Source organism: Gopherus evgoodei, chromosome 2, assembly GCF_007399415.2.
Source record: "Gopherus evgoodei ecotype Sinaloan lineage chromosome 2, rGopEvg1_v1.p, whole genome shotgun sequence".
NCBI classification, from domain to species: domain Eukaryota; kingdom Metazoa; phylum Chordata; order Testudines; family Testudinidae; genus Gopherus; species Gopherus evgoodei.
The window spans coordinates 6,431,830-6,450,112 of NC_044323.1; the positions used below are offsets into that span (position 1 = coordinate 6,431,830).

The following is an 18,283-nucleotide window of genomic DNA, read 5'->3' on the forward strand; positions in this document are numbered from 1 at the left end:
CGAAGCTTCTTAAAACATTTTTAAAACCTTATTTACTGTACATACAACAATAATTTAGTTATATATTATAGACTTATAGAAAGAGACCTTCTAAAGACGTTAAAATGCATTACTGGCACGCGAAACCTTAAATCAGAGTGAATAAATGAAGACTTGGCACAGCACTTCTGAAAGGTTGCTGACCCCTGTGTTAGTGGGTAATGCTGCCTGATTGGGCCCAGTGTTTCTAAGGGGAAAGAAGGTGAAATTGGAGCTCTAGCCTTAGCAAATATGAATAGATGCATAACTTAACCTCCTTACTGGTGGTTCCTGCCTGAATCTCTTCGCAATGATGGAATGTGGGCAGGTTCTTTAAAGAGCTGTCGCACCAGTGAAAGACGATGTACAGGTGAGGTAGAGCAAGCAGTGCATTTTGGGAATGCATTTCACTTTGGACTCCCATGCCAAGGGGATTATGAAGCACTGATGTAGATGGGTCCATCTGTGTTCCCGGTGAGCCTGATTATCCACTGCCTTTCCCCTGTGGAACCGCTTCCCCCGGGCAAAGTGGTGGTAAAATGCTACCCTGCTATCTGGCGAGTGTTTTACATCTACTGCACAGTGACTTAGTGGAGTGTAAATGACTATATCAGGAGGTGCAGAATGAGGCTCACATATGCAGTATTCGCCACTCTCATGTTGTTTGGTATTTTTTCATAAAATCCCAGTTTTAGGAATCATGTGAACATGATTTCAGCTTTCATGAAAAAGATATAGTTTCTAAACTTCCTGGTTGCAGAGAAAAGCATGAAAACATGACCCGCTAAAGCCTCAAAAACCAAGTCAAATAAAGAGGTCCCCACTGTTTTAAAATTTATTTTAAATAACCTCATGAATTTTAAAATGATTTCATGATTTTTGAGAGTCTGATCCATGATTTTGGAGCTCTTGGGGTGGGCAATTGCATACATTGAAACACATTAAGGGCTTGTCTACATCACAAAGTTGCAGCGCTGGTGAGGGGGTTACAGCGCTGCAACTTAGGAGGTGTACACATCTGCAGGGCATCACCAGCGCTGCAACTCCCTGTTTGCAGCGCTGGCCGTACTCCCGTTTTGTCTCCGGTGTAGAGGATCCAGCGCTGGTGATCCAGCGCTGGTAATCAAGTGTAGACACTTACCAGCGTTTTTCTTGACCTCCGTGGAATAAGCAGGTATCCCAGCATACCTGAGGAAGCCTCTCTGGTAATCAAGCAGGTCTCCTTCCCCGCGGTTTGCTCCGGTGTTCTCCGAATCTCCCCCCAAGCGGGTCTCCTTCCCCGCGGTTTGCAGGGGGGTTCGGGGAACGCGAGAGCAAACCGCGGGGAAGCAGGTGTCCTTCCCCGGTTTGCTCCAGTGTTCCCCGAACCCCGTGCAAGCAGGTCTCCTTCCCCGCGGTTTGCTCTCGCGTTCCCCGAACCCCCTCCGTGCAAGCAGGTCTCCTTCCCCGCGGTGTGCTCTCGCGTTCCCCGAACCCCCTCCGTGCAAGCAGGTCTCCTTCCCCGCGGTGTGCTCTCGCGTTCCCCGAACCCCCTCCGTGCAAGCAGGTCTCCTTCCCCGCGGTTTGCAGGGGGGTTCGGGGAACGCGAGAGCAAACCGCGGGGAAGGAGACCTGCTTGCACGGGGGTTCGGGGAACACTGGAGCAAACCGGGGAAGGAGACCTGCTTCCCCGCGGTTTGCTCTCGCGTTCCCCGAACCCCCCTTGAAGCTGCCCAACAGCGCTGCAGTGTGGCCACATCTAACACCACTTGCAGCGCTGGTTGCTGTAAGTGTGGCCACTCTGCAGCGCTGGCCCTATACAGCTGTACTAATACAGCTGTAACAACCAGCACTGCAAAATTGTAGATGTAGACCTACCCTTAGTATGTTTTCTCAAACAGTGATACATCAAAGAACTTAGTTTTAATACATATCTTGGTGTAGTTTTAGGCTGATTTTTCTCTTTCACCAGTACAACTCTACTGACTCCAATGGAGTAAATTTTGATTTGCATCAACGTGAAAGGAGAACTGGACCCATTTAGTAATAACTTTAAAAATAACATAGGGCCATACCCTTAGAGTCATGCTTAGCATCTACTTTATCCTTCCTCAGGGAAAGAGAACAGATCCTCAGTACACCCTAAAGCAAATCCTTTAGGTCTTCACTGTACTTAGGCAGAGCAGTGAGTACTATAAATACCCTGGGTCTCCATTAGAGTTTCATGTCTTTGCCTGTCTCTTTCTTACAAAGCTTAGTAAGAAACAGCCACATGAAGTGCATGAATCCAACACAGATTGTGTGTAACCAAAATGACTTAGATGGGTGAAGGGAGGGAATTTTCCTTCTGTCTTTGGGATTGGTCCCAGAATGCTTATGCTTTCTAGTTTGTGGGGGGTTTGTGGTTTGTCAGCTCTCTCTCCAAAGCGGAAATGAAAAAAAGATGTGCCCTGGCCCCAGGCGTCTGTTCCAACGGACAAGTTTCTGCTGCATCAAATCATCAGCAGTGAAGAGCGTGCTGTGTATCGGACCAGATCCTGTGTTCTCTGTACATTCAGCCTCCCATTTCAGTCACAGCGTTGGGTCATGCCTGCGTATGCTTGCTTTTTCCTTACTTATTTCAAATTTCTAAAATTCCGCCCTCTGGCTAAGGGCATAGTAACAGAACTGATTAAACACACATGCAAATCTGTCTCTGTTCAGAGGCAAAAGAGAGAACAGTCCCTAAAACAGCCAGTCCTTCCCCTCTCCCTTAGCCAGGCATACCCTTTTCATCCATGTGTCCATTTCATCCACTGGGTTTGTCTTTAACCAAGATTGTAAATGCTTTGGGGCAGCACTGTCTCACAATCAGGGCCCTCTCCATCCTTTCTTATAACGGTGAAAAAAAGAGATTATGCCTTAAAGATTTTCAAATTTGAGTCTACTGGACTCAGGCGCACTCAGAAATCTGCTGTCTCTCATACACGCAGCAGGCAGTGTGTTCTAGTGGTTAGAAGCACTGGCCTGGAAGTCACAAGGCCTGGCTACTGTTCCTGGCTCGGTCACTAACCTCCTATGTCACCCTGGTCAAATCACTTTGCCCCTGGTTTCCCACCCTTTGTCTGTCTTGTCTGTTTAGACTAAGGACTCTTTGGGGCAGAGACTAGCACAAGGGGTCGCCAATCTCAGCTGAGGCTTGTAACAGGTACCACAATACAAATTAAAATACACACATGCAAAGTTGAAGTTTCCACAGGTGTCTAAGGAGTCTTTACTGCACACAAAGTCCAAGCTCTGACTGCAATCTTCCAACCACACACACATCAGTTTGACCAGAGTCAGCACGCACTCGGGACCCAGGTCCTAGGACCCTGCTGGGGATGGGTCAGAGCTCGAGTCCCACTGTGCCTCTGAGAACCAGGTCCAGCAATTTAAACCCAGTGCAGTGTGGACTTGGAAACATGGAGTTCATGAGCCTGGATCCCACAGACCCAGGTTTACAGTGCATATACACAAACCCGAAAAGGGCCCATGTGATACATGAGACTCTTCTTTAATCCCTCTGGTGATGGCTAGAAGCTGATGAGTCCGTCATGCTCCTGTGTCATCTATAAAACTAACTCCAGCCGTTGCTTATACACACCAGATGTGTTCACCATAAGATCCTTTGATGCTGTGACAGGTAGGGTGACCAGATGTCCCGATTTTATAGGGACAGTCCCAATATTTGGGCCTTTTTCTTACATAGTGCCTATTACCCCCCACCGCTCTCTTGATTTTTCACACTTGCTGTCTGGTCACCCTACTGCCAGGTGTGGCTGAAGTTAATTTAAATGAGGTATTTTGCACACAGTGCCTCCTAGTGGCTGCACAGCATAACATGGATTAGCATTCCACTGTGCAGCCCTCTATAACATTGGCTAACACAGATGAGTCTTGGAACTCAGGCAGTAGAGGCTCATAGATTGAGATCCAGAGAGCCGAGGTTCGCTGCTCGTAGCCCACCCACAATGGAACATGATGCATCCAGATTACAAGTGCTTGTTGCTTACAACTGGATCAAGCCACGTAATTTCTTCTTACACTTTGTGTTACTGTTCCTAGGAGAGATGCAGCATCTGTGTTGCCAAATATATTTGTGGCCAAAAGGAGTTTTTTGGTGACACGGACCCTAGAAATGAGGGCGCAGTCATCAGATCATTATATACCTCTTGCAAATATATGTAGGCCCAGATTTTCAAATGCATCTACTAATTGTGAGTGCTGGGAGTTCATTTTGACACCACGGGTCACAATTCCTGTTCAAGTCAATGGGAGCTGCAGGTGCTTTGTACCTCTCTATATCAGGCCCCTTAAAAAGCTGGGCACCCAGAATTTGAAGCCCCCCCAAATGTAGTGACTAATCTTGAAACCATTAGCTCAGTTTCTCCAAGTTGCACCCACTGAGCCGTGTAATCGGCATAGCTGCGTTTGGTGATGCGCAGTGTCTGCTTTCTCTTCATGACAGCTGTGGTTCCTTCCACAGTGCAACAGCTTCCAAAAGCTAAAGAGATTTTTCTTTGAATGCAGCCAGGAAGGCAGTCGGTTCTTACAACTGCTTCAAGGCTTGGCTTCCGGCAGAAACAGATCTAATTTGTCATCCAGTGGCTGTCCAAAGCACTGTAAAATCCTTGGGCTCCTCCCGCGTAGAGAACAAACAAACCAATGGGAGATCGGCTGAGAGTGCAGGGACTGATTCTTCAGTCACTTACACTTGGGCAGAGTGGGTGTACAGCAATTAGTGTTTTACACCTACTTTGCGCTGGTATAAATGATGACACCACAGTGCTTGGGAATGGACAATCCACTACCTCTGCAACATTGACCCTGCTTTTCAGTACAGACTTCCTTTGTCTGATGTTATCTGGGGTGGAAACACATGCGAGAGCTCAAGGATGCTACCATGTATTGGCTGAGTTCCTGATCCTGCAACAGGATCCACACAGAGAGAGCTTTATGCTTGCGCAGAATCTGTTGAAGTTAGTTGGATGCTGTGCAGATGTAAGGATCTAACCACTGGGATACATTTGCAGGATCAGGGCCATAGCACCTAGGTGATTATGTGGACCCCAGAGGTTGGCCCATAGAAAGGAAATAAACCCTAGTAGTACAGACAGCTGAATGAAGATTCTCCTTTAGCCCAGATGGTACAGATGCATGTTTTAGGAGCCAAGAGACAAGGTTTCTGTCATTACAACTGGCTGTGATTGATGATTTGTGATGATCCCAGTGCTGGGTGCCAGGGTGAAGCACTGAGATCCCTCTCTGTCAATGCCAAGAGGATAAAACCTGCCCAGCTTAGTTACCTCAGATCTGATGGCCAAATTGCCACATGGCATGAGGCAGCCCCACAGGCAGGACCTGACAGGGATGTAAAGTTTGTTTTCCCCTGTATGGAAAGCTACTGGGGGAAAGGGGCAGGATTCCCGCTGTAGAACCAATGGAGAGTTCCTCTTCACCAGCTCTGGGGCTCCATGATTCCTCTCTAGATACTGGCCACCCTGGCTCCAGTGCTCAAGCCCTGTCTGCCAACAGTGGAACCGGGACCCGCTGGCTATGGCACAGTGCAAAACGGAGCCATGGGAAAGTGAATGGGGCCTCGGTGGGAGCTAGGGCTGGCTGGTCACTTTCAGGTGGCATGTCTCGCCGTTGGAAAATGCCGATAGGGTAACAGTGAAAAGTTTCACAGAAACGTGTCACCTTTGACCATGACGCGTTTGGAAATGAAAACCAGCCTTTCGATCAGGGCGCTAGGTTCCATTTTGCCCTGTTAAGAGCGGGACCGTTTCGATTTTTCCCTCGCTAAATGGCTTTTCATTTTGATTTGGCATTTGACATCGGGCAGTGTAAAACAAAACCAGTGTCAAATCAGAATGAAACATTTGGCTGGACCCAAAATACAACTTTTTTTGTGGGTGTGGAACTTTGTTTCACAGAAAACGTTGATGTTTTTTGCTTTCCTTCCGGAATGGAAGAAATTTCAAAATAATAAAATTCCTCCACAAATGAAAAATCTGGTTCCTGCACAACAGGAGCTGCTGTGCACTGAGCACTCTGGAAAATCAGAGTTAGGTGCTTGAGCATGTATTTAGGAGCCTACCTTCAGGTCCCTGATTTTTTTTTTTAAATAACTTGGCCCTACATCCTTAGTTCCACACCTAGATAAGTGGCCTGATTTTTTCTGAGGTACAGAGGGCTCTGTGCTGTAATTGGAATCATCACATTGTCATTTTTCTGGTGAATATCAGACCAGAGTATAACTCTTGGGGGAAATTGGCAAAGGAAAAAAGAACCCTTTGTGTCCCCAGTGGAAAGGAATTTGCAGCACGTCTTCTTGGTGTTTACTCAGTCCGTGAGTCAGCCTTCCCATGCCCCGCTCCTATTGGAGGGATCATCTCTAACAGGAAGCTTTCCCCAGCCAAGCTCCAGTGTTGGAGTCTCCAGGCGTGTGCAGCGGGAAGAGAGATTGATTTGAAGGAGGGGAGGAAAAGAAACAGTTTGAAGATCTGCCTTTGCAAGCTGTTCCTGTCTAGGTTCCCTGGCCAGCAGAATCCGTGAAGCGGGAAAGTGTATGATTCTTTCCCTGCTGGGTACGAAGATACCAGAGCCAAGAAGGATGGGACGGTTTTGCAGAGCGCTGAGTCCAGGAATTCTCAGTATGTTGATTTTCTTTTCCTAAGCTGCTTTTAGCCTGAAAGTGCTGCTTATTCCTATACAGGAGCTTTGAAAATTATCCGCCTCTTGAGCCAGCTCTGCCAGTGCTCAGACATCTCCTATCTTCTGTCTTTATTTTACTTCCTTTTCTCTCTTATCAGGACATCTGCATGGGAACAAATGGCTCAATTCTCTATTGCTCTGCACCTTGTGCCATCAATCACACCAGTGCAAAAAGCAACCATTCCAATTTGGTAGCATTTTTTATGCCCTTTACCCTGGTATTATCAACTCCACAAGGTGCAGGGCATGAGAAATGTGGCCCATTTCTTTGCTGCATAGTGGGTCCTCCAGGTGTAAGTGCTGAGTGCCCCCAACTCCCATAGGCTTTGAGGGTTTGGGGTCTGATCTGGCGTTTTCTGAAGCCAATGGAAAGACTCCTATTGACTTCAAGGGGTTTTGGATCAGGCCCTGGGCCTGGTACTTGTTCCCTGCTAGAAGTCACGACCCCCAGTGACTTCAGACACATCTGGAGATTATGACTTTGCTGATTGCAAGGGAGCTAGGGTGACCAGATGTCCTGATTTTATAGAGACAGTCCCAGTATTAGAGGCTTTGTTTTATAAAGTGGCCTATTACCCCCTACCCCTTGTCCCGATTTTTCATACTTGCCATCTGGTCACCCTACAAGGGACAAAGAAGCCGCAGGAGTGGTAGGGAGCCCGGATCAGTTAACTCTGGACTATTACCAAACAGGAGGTGAGGCAGACAGAAAGCTCCCTGTCTCCGCACCGTTAACAGAATAGTCCCGGGAGGAGGCCCCAGCAGCTCCGTAACATTAGATTTCCGCACCCAGAAATGACAAAGGTGCATCTGGAAGAATTTAGTTTTCAAAGATCTTTTTCTGCTAGCTGGTAACAGCTTGTTGGGTTTGAAATGCTTCCGTCTGAGGAGCAGAGCGCCCCACGTTGCTGGGAAAGGGGGAGAGAACTGGCTTTTAGCGCTGCAGGGAGGGGTGGGAGGAGACTCTGAGAAGCTACCAAGGGGCCCGGTGCCTCCTGCATGCTGTTGAGCCAGGGGCTGCCCACTGGGACTGGAGTGGGAAGAGTTCAAATTCAGTTATAGTGAGATAAAGCCACCTGTCTCTTGAATGAGATCATCCACCTGGAGTCCAGCACACTTTGAATCACTGTAACTTTCCTGAGTGTCCCTGTGCAGACAGGGCCTTAGAGGAGCTTTCTGCTGGTCCTTGTGAGGCAGAACATCCTGAGTCACTGGCGTCCTCTGCTGCCTCCATTCAAGCAGCCCATCCCTGTGCAGCAAAACACGTAAGCATCTGCTTGACTTTTAAGTTCTTGGGACTTAAGCACAGGGGGTCTGGTGGACAGAGCCTGGGATTCAGAGAACCTGGGCTCTATTCCCACCCAGTTCTGCCACTGCCCTGCTGGCTGACCCTGGGCACGTTGCTGCACTGTTCTGTGCCTCAGTTTCCCCATCAGTAAAATGGGGATAATGATACAACTTTCCTTTGTAAAGCACTTGGAGATTCATCGGCAAACTGAGCTAGGGGATATTATTTGTTATAAAAGTTAAGCATGTCCTTAAGTGTTTTGCTGAACTAGAGCCTGTAATTGTCCCTGGCAGGGAAGCCTACATGACTGTTTAAGGAAGCAGTTTGTTTTCCTCCTTGAATAACATGATTCATGTGATGGCTGCTTTGCACAATTTCACCTCTTCCTGTACAAAGAGCTGTTCCTTGTGGGTCCTGTGAGATAACAAAGTGCAGCTGTGACTGGGCGGCTTGAAAGAAGTAGCCCCCGAAAACTGGCCATTCCTGTGTTTGAAAGTGGTGGACAGATCCCTCCAACGTGGCCTTAAAGACAGTGGGCCAGACGCACAGCTGGCGTAAATCGATATTGCTCCCCTGACTTTCGTGGTGCGATGCTGATTTACCCCAGGCAAGGAGCTGGCCCAGTCCGGGAGTGCAGTGTAACATCTTCCAGACGCAGGGATGGGCCTCAGCCGGCCAGCCCCCTGCACACCCCATTTCTGCTGGGAGTGTCGTGTGTTGGGGGTGTTGCTGGCGCTGGTATCCCAGAGCAGTGTGTGTGTGCACCACAGAATGCAGTGACAGAGCTCAGTGGGAGAGATTTCAGAGGCGCAGACACTGGTGGAGGTGGGGAAGAGGTTTATTCAGGGGGAAGGGAGTTGAGAGGGAAAGTGGATGAGCTGAAGGGAAAATCCACTTGTGGCCTGGGGGACTCTGCAAGGAGGGCCTTTGGATCCTTCCATCAGACTCTTGCTCTCTCCTACACCATGGCTGAAGCTGGAGATTCAGCTTCCAAACCCTGAGGACTTCTCACCATGTTCTGTGCAGACCTTGCAGCTCCACCATGCAGAAGGCTTTTGCCTCACTGCTGGTTCCTTGGACTCTCCAGCTCTGTTACAGTGCAGTTATGGTGCCCCCTGTTCTGGCCTCCTCCGCCTCCCTCTGCGGAGGACCCGCCACTGCCTTTAGTGGGTCCCCATTTTGCCCACGGGTGTCAGTGTTTGGAGCTGTGATTAGAGGTCGGGAGGTCCTGGAGCCTCAGGCCATCAGAACGGCCATTAGCAATGTCATGGTATAATCCCCACTCTGAACCTTAGCGTCCAAAAGATGGGGTACCAGCATGAATTCCTCTAAGCTCAATTACCAGCTTAGAACCTGTAGCGCTGCCACCAACCAGGAATTCCAGTGCCTGGTACACTCTGGTCCCCCCAAAACCTTGCCTGGGGACCCCCAAGACCCAGACCCTCTGGATCTTAACACAAGGAAAGTAAACCCTTTCCCTCACCGTTGCCTCTCCCAGGTTTCCCCTCCCTGGGTTACCCTGGAAGATCACTGTGATTCAAACTCCTTGAATCTTAAACAGAGAGGAAAATTCACCTTCCCCCCTCCTTCTCTCTCCGCCTCCCAGACTCTCCCTGAGAGAGAAAGTAATCCTAACACAGAGAAAAATTAACCTTTCTCTCCCCTTCCCTCCTTTCTCCCCACCAATTCCCTGGTGAATCCAGACCCCATCCCCTGGGATCTCACACCAGCATAAAAAAAACAATCAGGTTCTTAAACAAGAAAAGCTTTTAATTAAAGAGAGAAAAACAGTAAAAATTATCTTTGTAAATTTAAGATGGAATATGTTACAGGGTCTTTCAGCTATAGACACTGGCAATACCCTCCCAGCCCAAGTATACAAGTACAAATTAAAATCCTTTCAGCAAAATACAAATTTGAACTCCTTCCAGCCAAATACACATTTGCAAATAAAGAAAACAACCATAAGCCTAACTCGCCTTATCTACCTAGTACTCACTATTCTGGACATATAAGAGCCTGTATCGGAGAGGTTGGAGAGAAACCTGGTTGCACGTCTGGTCCCTCTGAGCCCCCAGAGAGAACAACAACCAAACACTGACAGCACACACAAAAACTTCCCTCCCTCAAGATTTGAAAGTATCCTGTCCCCTGATTGGTCCTCTGGTCAGGTGACAGCCAGGCTCACTGATCTTGTTAACCCTTTCCAGGCAAAAGAGATATGAAGTACTTTTGTTCTATTAACTCTTACTTATCTGTTTATGACAAGCAAGCGGACCTGTTTAAAGAGGCTCTTCTGTGGAAATGGTGAGACACCGCAGACCATATGAGCTAGTGTTGCTCTGTAGCACAAAGCCCATCCAGAAACCCTCTGGATTTCATTCCCCCGGCAGAATATTTTTAAGAATTCTGCACTTTACAATCAATGTGGGGGTGGGAATCGAAGTGCCCCAGTGAGTGTGATTGTGTCATCTCCCTTGCATTAGGGTAAGACAGAGGAAACTCAGTTGAATTGAGCTGCACTGAGGCAAAACCCAGCAGAGGTCAGAATCAGTCCCAGATCCTGGAGTTGGATCCACAAGTGGATCCTTTTCCCCATTCTGAGCTCCACTGAAAGCTCAGTGTATGAACTGGTGTAACTCCGTGGAGTTGCGCTGAGTTCTACCACCTGCAGATCTACCCCACTGACTTCACTGGGACTCTATCCAGACACAGAGAGTGACCCACAGGCATCCAACGTGAGATCAGGACCAATGAATGTGTTTAGGGCCTGATCTTGAGATGTGTTGAGCAGTCACAAAGCCGTGAGCAACTCTCAAAAACAGTCCCTTGGAATCCGCCCCATCTGTGCCTTGCTCTCTGGAGAGGTGGTAAGCATGCACATATACAAACGTGCATATCATAAAGTAAAATAAGCCCATGCTTCCCACAAGTGTCCCGTGTTGTCCTCTCTAATGTGAGATAGTGGAAAAACTCAGCCCAAAGATGGCCAGGTTTATGGAGTGCGTAACCACGACATTTCCTAAAGCTACAATGCTTTTTTTTCCTTCAGTCATGAATTTTTTTCCTTGTGGGACTCAGCTTACGCTTTGCATTTTTAAGCAGTAAGGAATGTGTGTTAGAAACAGTCATCTGTAAAGAATCCGGAGATCAAAGCTCATGAAATGTGTTACAGTAGGAGGTACCACTTCCTAGCTTGTTCCTCTAACCCTCCTGGAAAAGATCTATAGAATTTAATAGAAAATAATACCTTTTTGCAAAAGGTTTCTTTTATTAATAACAGTTTTTATAGAGTATTTTTCATCAGTAGATATCAAAGTACTTTGTTGTGGAGTTAAGTATTGTCATCCCAATTTACACATGGGGAAACTGAGGCACAGGGCAGTGATGTGACTTGTCCAAGTCACCCAGGAAGCTAGTGGCAGAGGCAGGAATACAGCCCAGATCTCCTGAGTCCCAGTCCGGTGCTCTACCCACTAGATCACACTGCCTCCTTTTAAAAGAACGTATAGGATTCAGAAAAAATTCTACCCTGGCTATAGGATTCTTTAGGATGGCTCCCAAAATCTATAGACGGAATCTCATTCTTTATTATATTTTTCATTCTCTGTTCAATTCTATAGGAGTTTAGAGTTGATTCTTTAGACCCTATTACATTTCTATAGAACCCTGTTGGTTACACGCCAATTAAAGGATTCCTTTCCTTAAAGGAAGTTTTAGTAGCAGACATTGTCTTTGGAAGGGATGATGTGACTTTTCAGTTATGTATTAGGGACCTGATCCAGGAGTTTAATGAGCTTTGGATCAGATTCTTGCAACCTATATTTAAAGAAGTAGTGTGGTCCTGTTGTGCACAGAGCAGGTACACCTCTACCCTGATATAACACAACCTGCTATAACACGAATTCGGATACAACGCGGTAAAGCAGTGCTCGGGGGGGGCGGGGCTGCACTCTCAGATGGATCAAAGCAAGTTCACTATAAAACGGTTTCACCTATAACGCGGTAAGATTTTTTGGCTCCCGAGGACAGCATTATATCAGGGTAGAGGTGTATCGTGTTTCTTTCCTTGTAATATGTGATCACTGCTAAATGGGGCACTGCTTAAGGGAGTGAATTGCTCAGGGAGACAAATTGTGGGTTTAAAAAACATTTAATTAATCTCTAGGTCACTGGTGCAAACCCATGTCGTGTTGGCAGTAATTGAAGTCTGTCTCCAGCCGAAGGGTGTTCACTGATTACCTTTCAATGAGATGATGGACCTCTATTCCGTTTCTGGCAGACAAGTAGCTATCTTAAATCCTCTGGCTCCCCTGGGCTCTGTGCAGGTGTTGGAGATCAGAGCTTGTACTACTTATTACAGTAAGAGATACCACTTCCTAACTGGTCGCTTTAACCCTCATGGAAAAGACCTACAGAATTTAATAGAAAAAATACCTTTTCCATAAGTTTTTTTTTATTGACTATGCTAGTTTTTTGCATAGCATTTTTCTTCAGTAGATCTCAGAGCACTTTGTAGTGGCATTAGATATTGTCATCCTCATTTATAGATGGAGAAACTCAGGCACAGGGCAGTGACGCAAAGAAAAGTAAAGAAGTTGCAGATGCTTATAGGTGTGTATGTGGCCTCTATTCATGTAGTGTCCAAATCCCTCGCAATCCTAGTGTAATGAGCACTTCTCCTCCCATCCTGACTGAGCCTGGACTATCTGAGAGAGGATCCATGCAGGTCAGAGTTGAGACGCTTTGGCAGGGCATCGGGGTGAAGATTACACTGCTATCTCTGGTTCTGTACATATTTTCCACACCTCAGTGCCATCAGTCCAGCATCTCCCCCCAGTGCTATGAATTCACTTTAAGGGGAAAATGAGAGAAATCTAAATGTGAACCATATCGTTGCCTTGGGGGCATATGTCTAAGACAACTCTGGCCTGGAGGTGCATGCATATGTACATTAGGGCCAGAAGCTGGATTTGCATCAAATCCAGAGAGATTGTAGTTGTCAGAAATGACTTCTTGGGTCCTCCAGAGAGCCAGGCTTCCTGCATCTTGCAGTGCATTTCCCTGGGTATTTCCACATTTTTTTGAACCTTAGTAATCTCTGCTGGTGCCTTAGCAATGAGAGCTCATAGGTATTTCCATAGAGCGAATCTGGATTCTTTCCATGTTTAGGCATTTCTCCTCTTCCTTTCACTGCTCCAAGACAATCCGAATGAATAATCCACCTCCTTCCTGGCCATTATAACCTTGGAAGCACTGAGGCATTCTTTCCGGAACACTTCAGTGACACACTACTCTGGATCTTAAATCCCATATTAGCTTCGTGCCACGTCTTGAGAACAGGCAGCTGGCCCATTTCACTGCAGCCCAAATTGTGCTGCCATGGCAACCTGCCAGGAGCCTGAGGCCCGCATACCGTTTGCATGAAGTGGAGCCAGATGGCAGCCGTCGTCTTTAATGTAGAGGGGTTGCCCCTGGAGATCTCAGGTCCTATCTTACAATGCTCAGTCTTGAGCCGAGCAGCCGGCAAAAGGAATATAGTGAGAGGTGTCTGCCTCACAGGTGCTGTAGCCTTTCTTAGACAGTCGTAAAGCGCTTTTGAAGAGGAAGAAGGCAGTACTCTGGTGAAGTGAAGTGCCGTGATTGTGGTGCTTGAAGGTTATAGTCTGAAGCTCCACCGACATGGGCCTTGATTCAGCCCAGCACTTAAGATTCATAGATCTGAGGGACAGCAGGGACCATTAGAACCTCTAGTCTGTCCTCCTGCATAACACAGGACAGAGAGTTGGATCCAGTTACTCCTGCGTCAAGCCCAATAACTTGTGTTTCACCAGATTATATCTCCCAGCAAGGCATCCAGTCTCGATCTGAAGGCATCAAGAGATGGAGAAGCCACCACTTCCCTTGGCAGGGCCGGCTCTGGCTCTTTTGCCGCCCCAAGCAGCAAAGCAGGGGGGGAAAAAAAAACCTGCGGCGTGACTGGAACGGCAAAGCAGGGGAGGGAAAAAACCTTTGGGGTGGCCGGAGCCAGGGTGCAGGGGGACTCCTTGCACTGCAGACATGTCCCAGCTAGCGGTGGGAGGGAGTGGGAGGAGAGAGAGAAGGGGGGTGACCAGGGCTTCAGCGGGATACTCGCCACGCAGCCCCGATCGCCACGCAGCCTGCTGGAAGGGCTCTGTGCCGCTCCAGTTGATGGGGAGGGAAGGACGCGTGCTGCCGGGCTTGCTGCAGACCTGGCGCTGGCTGGGGCAGATGGAGTGTGCAGCCCGCTCCCAGCAGGGCGCTCCCTTCCTCTGCGCCACCACCCCCTACAGAGTGGCCGGATCGGTGAACCAAAAAAAAAAAAGCGGCCGTGCCGCCCTAGGATTGGGCAGAATGCTGCCACGTAGAACCTGCCTCCCCAAGCATGAGCTGGTGCCTGGAGCCGGCCCTGTCCCTTGATAGTCACTTCAATGGTTAATCACCCTCTCTGTAATCAAGTTTGTGCTTGTTTAAGTACCTGTTTGAATCCCTCCCTATTCAGGGCTTAAGCGCATGCTTATGAGCTGTGCTGAATAGAGATGGCCTTAAGCATGCGCTTAAAACTAAGCATACACTTAAGTGCTTTGTGGAGTTGGGAGCTTGGTGGCGGGGAAACACAAACATTTCCCAGAGTTGCTGCTGTGGTCTAAATGGAGTTGCAACTTACACCCACCGGTGAGGACGTGTAACTTAAATGCTGGGGGGGTGGTTAGGAGGGTGCAGCAGGGCTTAGCTAGGGGCCACAGTGAGTCAGTCCTGGGGAGCAGTGTGGAAGAAGGCACGTGGGAGGAGATGAAGAGGTTGGTCACTGTCCCGGGCTGTGCCCTGGGGCACTATGTAAGCTACAATTGCTCCTTCCATTCCAATGCAGGGCCCTGTCTGACCTGCCCCACGTGGACAGCCCTCTGCATGCCACCGACACCCCTCTATTGCCAAGTGAGTGCAGTGGCCTCTAGGGTGCAAAGAAACCACCCAGCTGGCATGCTAGGTATACAAGCAAGGGGAGCGTAGGGACTGGTCAGAAAAGACTCATGGCTTGGCACCTGGCTTGTGATGCCACTACCTGAACCAGAGGGCAAGCAGTCAGGAGAGGGCCAGAGACTGAGCAGGGTTGGGTGAGCGCAGGACTCTGAGGTTACGTCTATGCTGCAATTAGACACCGCGGCCAGCCCATGCCAGCTGACTTGGGCTCACCGGGCCGTTTAATTGCAGTGTAGAATTGGGGCTCAGGCTGCAGCACAGACTCTGGGACCCTCCCACCTCGCATGGTCCTAGAGTCTAGGCTCAAGCCTGAGCCCAAACACCTGTAGCAAGTTAAACAGTCCCTTAGCCTGAGCTCCAGGAGCCCAAGTCAGCTGGCATGGGCCAGCTGTGGGTTTTAGCTGTGCCCTGAGAGAGCTGTCAGCCCTTTGCCAAGAGCCCTTAGGGGAGCTGTTGGCTATTTAGCCAGGAAAGGGAGCTGCTATTAGTGGATCTGTCAGCTGTTTGATAGTGGGCTGGGGGGACCCTGCCTGTGTAACCCACACACCCCGCGGTGTTCTGTCCCTTCTAGTGGCACCAAGACACAAGAGACAGAGATTAATGAGTCTGCTCTACAGCCTTAGCTAAAGGCCATATTGCTTTTAGCTCATGCATTTAGCTCCAGAGATCCCAGGTTCAGTCCTGCCTACCGACGACTGGGGACTGTCGGTATTACACATGGGCATGGAGCCATGTGATGTGCATCCCACAGCAGCCCTAACTACAGCCTGCATAGACACTGCGTTAGGTGATGGCGGATGCCAGCAGCACTCTGTGTCGTAAAGTCCAGCTCCCAGTGTGTACAAGGCAGCACAGCTATCACCATCCACTGGCACACAAGGTGCTACGCAGAACAAGTCAAAATCCTGGCCCTGTTAAAGTCAATGGCAAAATTCCTATTTGACCCCAGGGAGCCCCTGCAATATCCACTTAAAACCAGTGGGAGTTAGAGGTGCTCACCCCATGAGGATTTGACCCTATGTGGATAGTCCTAGGATAATTGCTCTGCCCTGGGAAATAAATTAGCATCTGGTTTAATGTTGGAGCTGCTGGAGAGGATAGATGGGGTGGGGAACTGGGGAACATTTTCAGGAATATTTTCTCCTGGAATTTGAAAAATTTCAACCAGCTCTAAATATTTCATGTCCTTCATAATTTCCAACGGGACACTTAGAGGCAAACCTAAAAACTTTGCGATGGCTCCAACAGTGCCTGATTCAGCTTGGCGCTGAGCACCTCCTGAGGAAGACACAAAATGGCAGCTGCACCCTTAGCCATCCAGGAAGTCACTCAGGGCCCTCATGCTTCAGGCCCGTGGGTCTCACTCTGACACTCAGTGAAGTAAATTGAAAGACTCGCCCATGGATTTCAGGACCTTACTGGCCATTTGCCTGGCTAAGGATATAGACACTGCAATCTCGTGCCCTACTCATTGGAGGCTGGTGACATCTGGAAGAGGGAAGGGTGAAGTTGCACCTGGAGCGAGTTTACAGTAATGTAAAAGATGATCAATTGTCTGCCACCTCCCCACCCCCCCCAAGCAGTCTCCACTGATCTCTCAGACTTTTTAACAGCAGGCACTGGGGTGAGATATGCAAAGAGTCTTAACTCTTCTGGCAAACTCATAAAACCACCCGCTAGCTGAACAAAACATAAAAAACACGAGGGAGCTGCAGGTTCTGCCCTGACCAGAGACGGATGGCAGGGGTATGATTCAACTCCAGTGTCCATTCCGGGATGCAGAAATGGGCTTTGCACTCACTGTGGATCGAAATCCCAGTCTAGGAAGTAAAATGACACCGCTGCCCGAACAAAGGGAAGCAAAGGAGCCCTCCCTGAGATTCCTTGATAGATGGGTGCTGTTCCAGAGTGCCAGAGCGAAGGCTTCATTCTCATTTAACCCCAAATTACCACTAGATGGGGCACTCTCCTCCCCTAAAAAGAGGAGCACAGTTAAAAAACTTCCCATGTGCAAAGCTACTTCGGTGAATCCAATTTAACAGGGCTGGGGTGAGTCATGGAGGGAAAGGGGCATTTTAATGACGTGACAACTGTGCTTTATAATTCTGCAAGCCACCAAATGTACTTTTAGAACATGCTTTCAAAAAGCATGTTTTCAAAAAGACGGAAAAGCAAGGCAATAGATAGCCAGCCAGACTCTGTCTCTGTTAGACCGACTACATCTTAATTGTAGGAGAGCTGGACGACTGAATAATGTATTCAAGGCCAGATGGTCAAAATAACTCTGCTCCCAAGAGCTCCCTTGTAGGTACATATATAAGTGGATGAATTTGAACCCTGACTCTCAGTTACCCATTAGTGAACTTACCTGATTTTCAGCAACCAGCACTCAGCATCTCCCATTGTTCTTCCACTTGTAAATCTGGCCCTCAATGAATTTAGCTCTTTTTTCAGTTCGTAAATTGCTCTCGGACAGGCTGTGATTTTCATTACGTTCTTGCTCCTTTGGAATTTTTCAGCCTGGCGTGCACCTCGCCATACACGCTGATCTATTCCCTTTGACTGCTGGCTCTTCGCAGAGTGTAATTGACCACCGGCGTCCATTGGTATTTTTTTCCTCCCAGATTGGACGACTGAAACGTTTACAAATGGGAGAAGGAAAAAGGAGAGATTTCCACGTGGGCTGCCGAGCGCTTCCAAGGCGAACCCTGAACCAAAAAAATTACTTGCCGTGGAAAACTCATAAAAGGGGATAGCATATCCTTCCAAAATGAGTTCTTGGGGCTAGTTCCTCGGATGATGTGAAGCAGCATAATGCCAATGGAGCGCTGCCAATTTATACGAGCTGCAGATCTGGCCCCTGGTTTTTATTTGAACAAATGTTCACAGGCGCTTTTTTCCCAGTATTCTCCTAATTCTGCTGTGGATCCTGACACAACAATTAAGGTCCTTGGGGAAGTCCTTGCTGCTGCAAGTCTAAAATTCTAATTTGTTATATTATATACACATACACACACGCGAAATAATATATGGAGAAATTAGATGAAGTTATATGCATTTTCACTGCACTCATCACCATAGTATCTAGGCACTAATATAGATGATTAAACTTGAAGAGTCAGGTTTTAATCCGTTGCTAGAGACAGTTAGAACTAAGGACCTTTTACATAAGGCCTGAGGGTAGATTTAAAACAACAACAACACTTTTGACTGTTATTCTTAAAATCCACGTCAACTTTTGCTTAGTTCTGAGTTTTA

The 18,283-nt window shown here is 48.1% G+C and overlaps 1 protein-coding gene across 4 annotated transcripts in view; it reads left to right on the forward strand.

Moving 5' to 3' along the window:
* The window catches only part of GJC2 (gap junction protein gamma 2), a 140,940-nt gene that overhangs the window by 67,373 nt on the left and 55,284 nt on the right, over window positions 1-18,283 (forward strand). Inside the window, exon 1 of one of the 4 annotated variants that reach the window (XM_030549881.1) lies at window positions 6,458-6,674. The exons of 2 other annotated variants lie outside the window; for them this stretch is intronic. The gene's annotated coding sequence lies outside the window, so the exon portion shown is untranslated. Of the gene's footprint in view, window positions 1-6,457; window positions 6,675-7,976; window positions 8,001-18,283 lie in introns of those variants that run through there. One more of the 4 variants, XM_030549884.1, reaches the window with a different exon arrangement.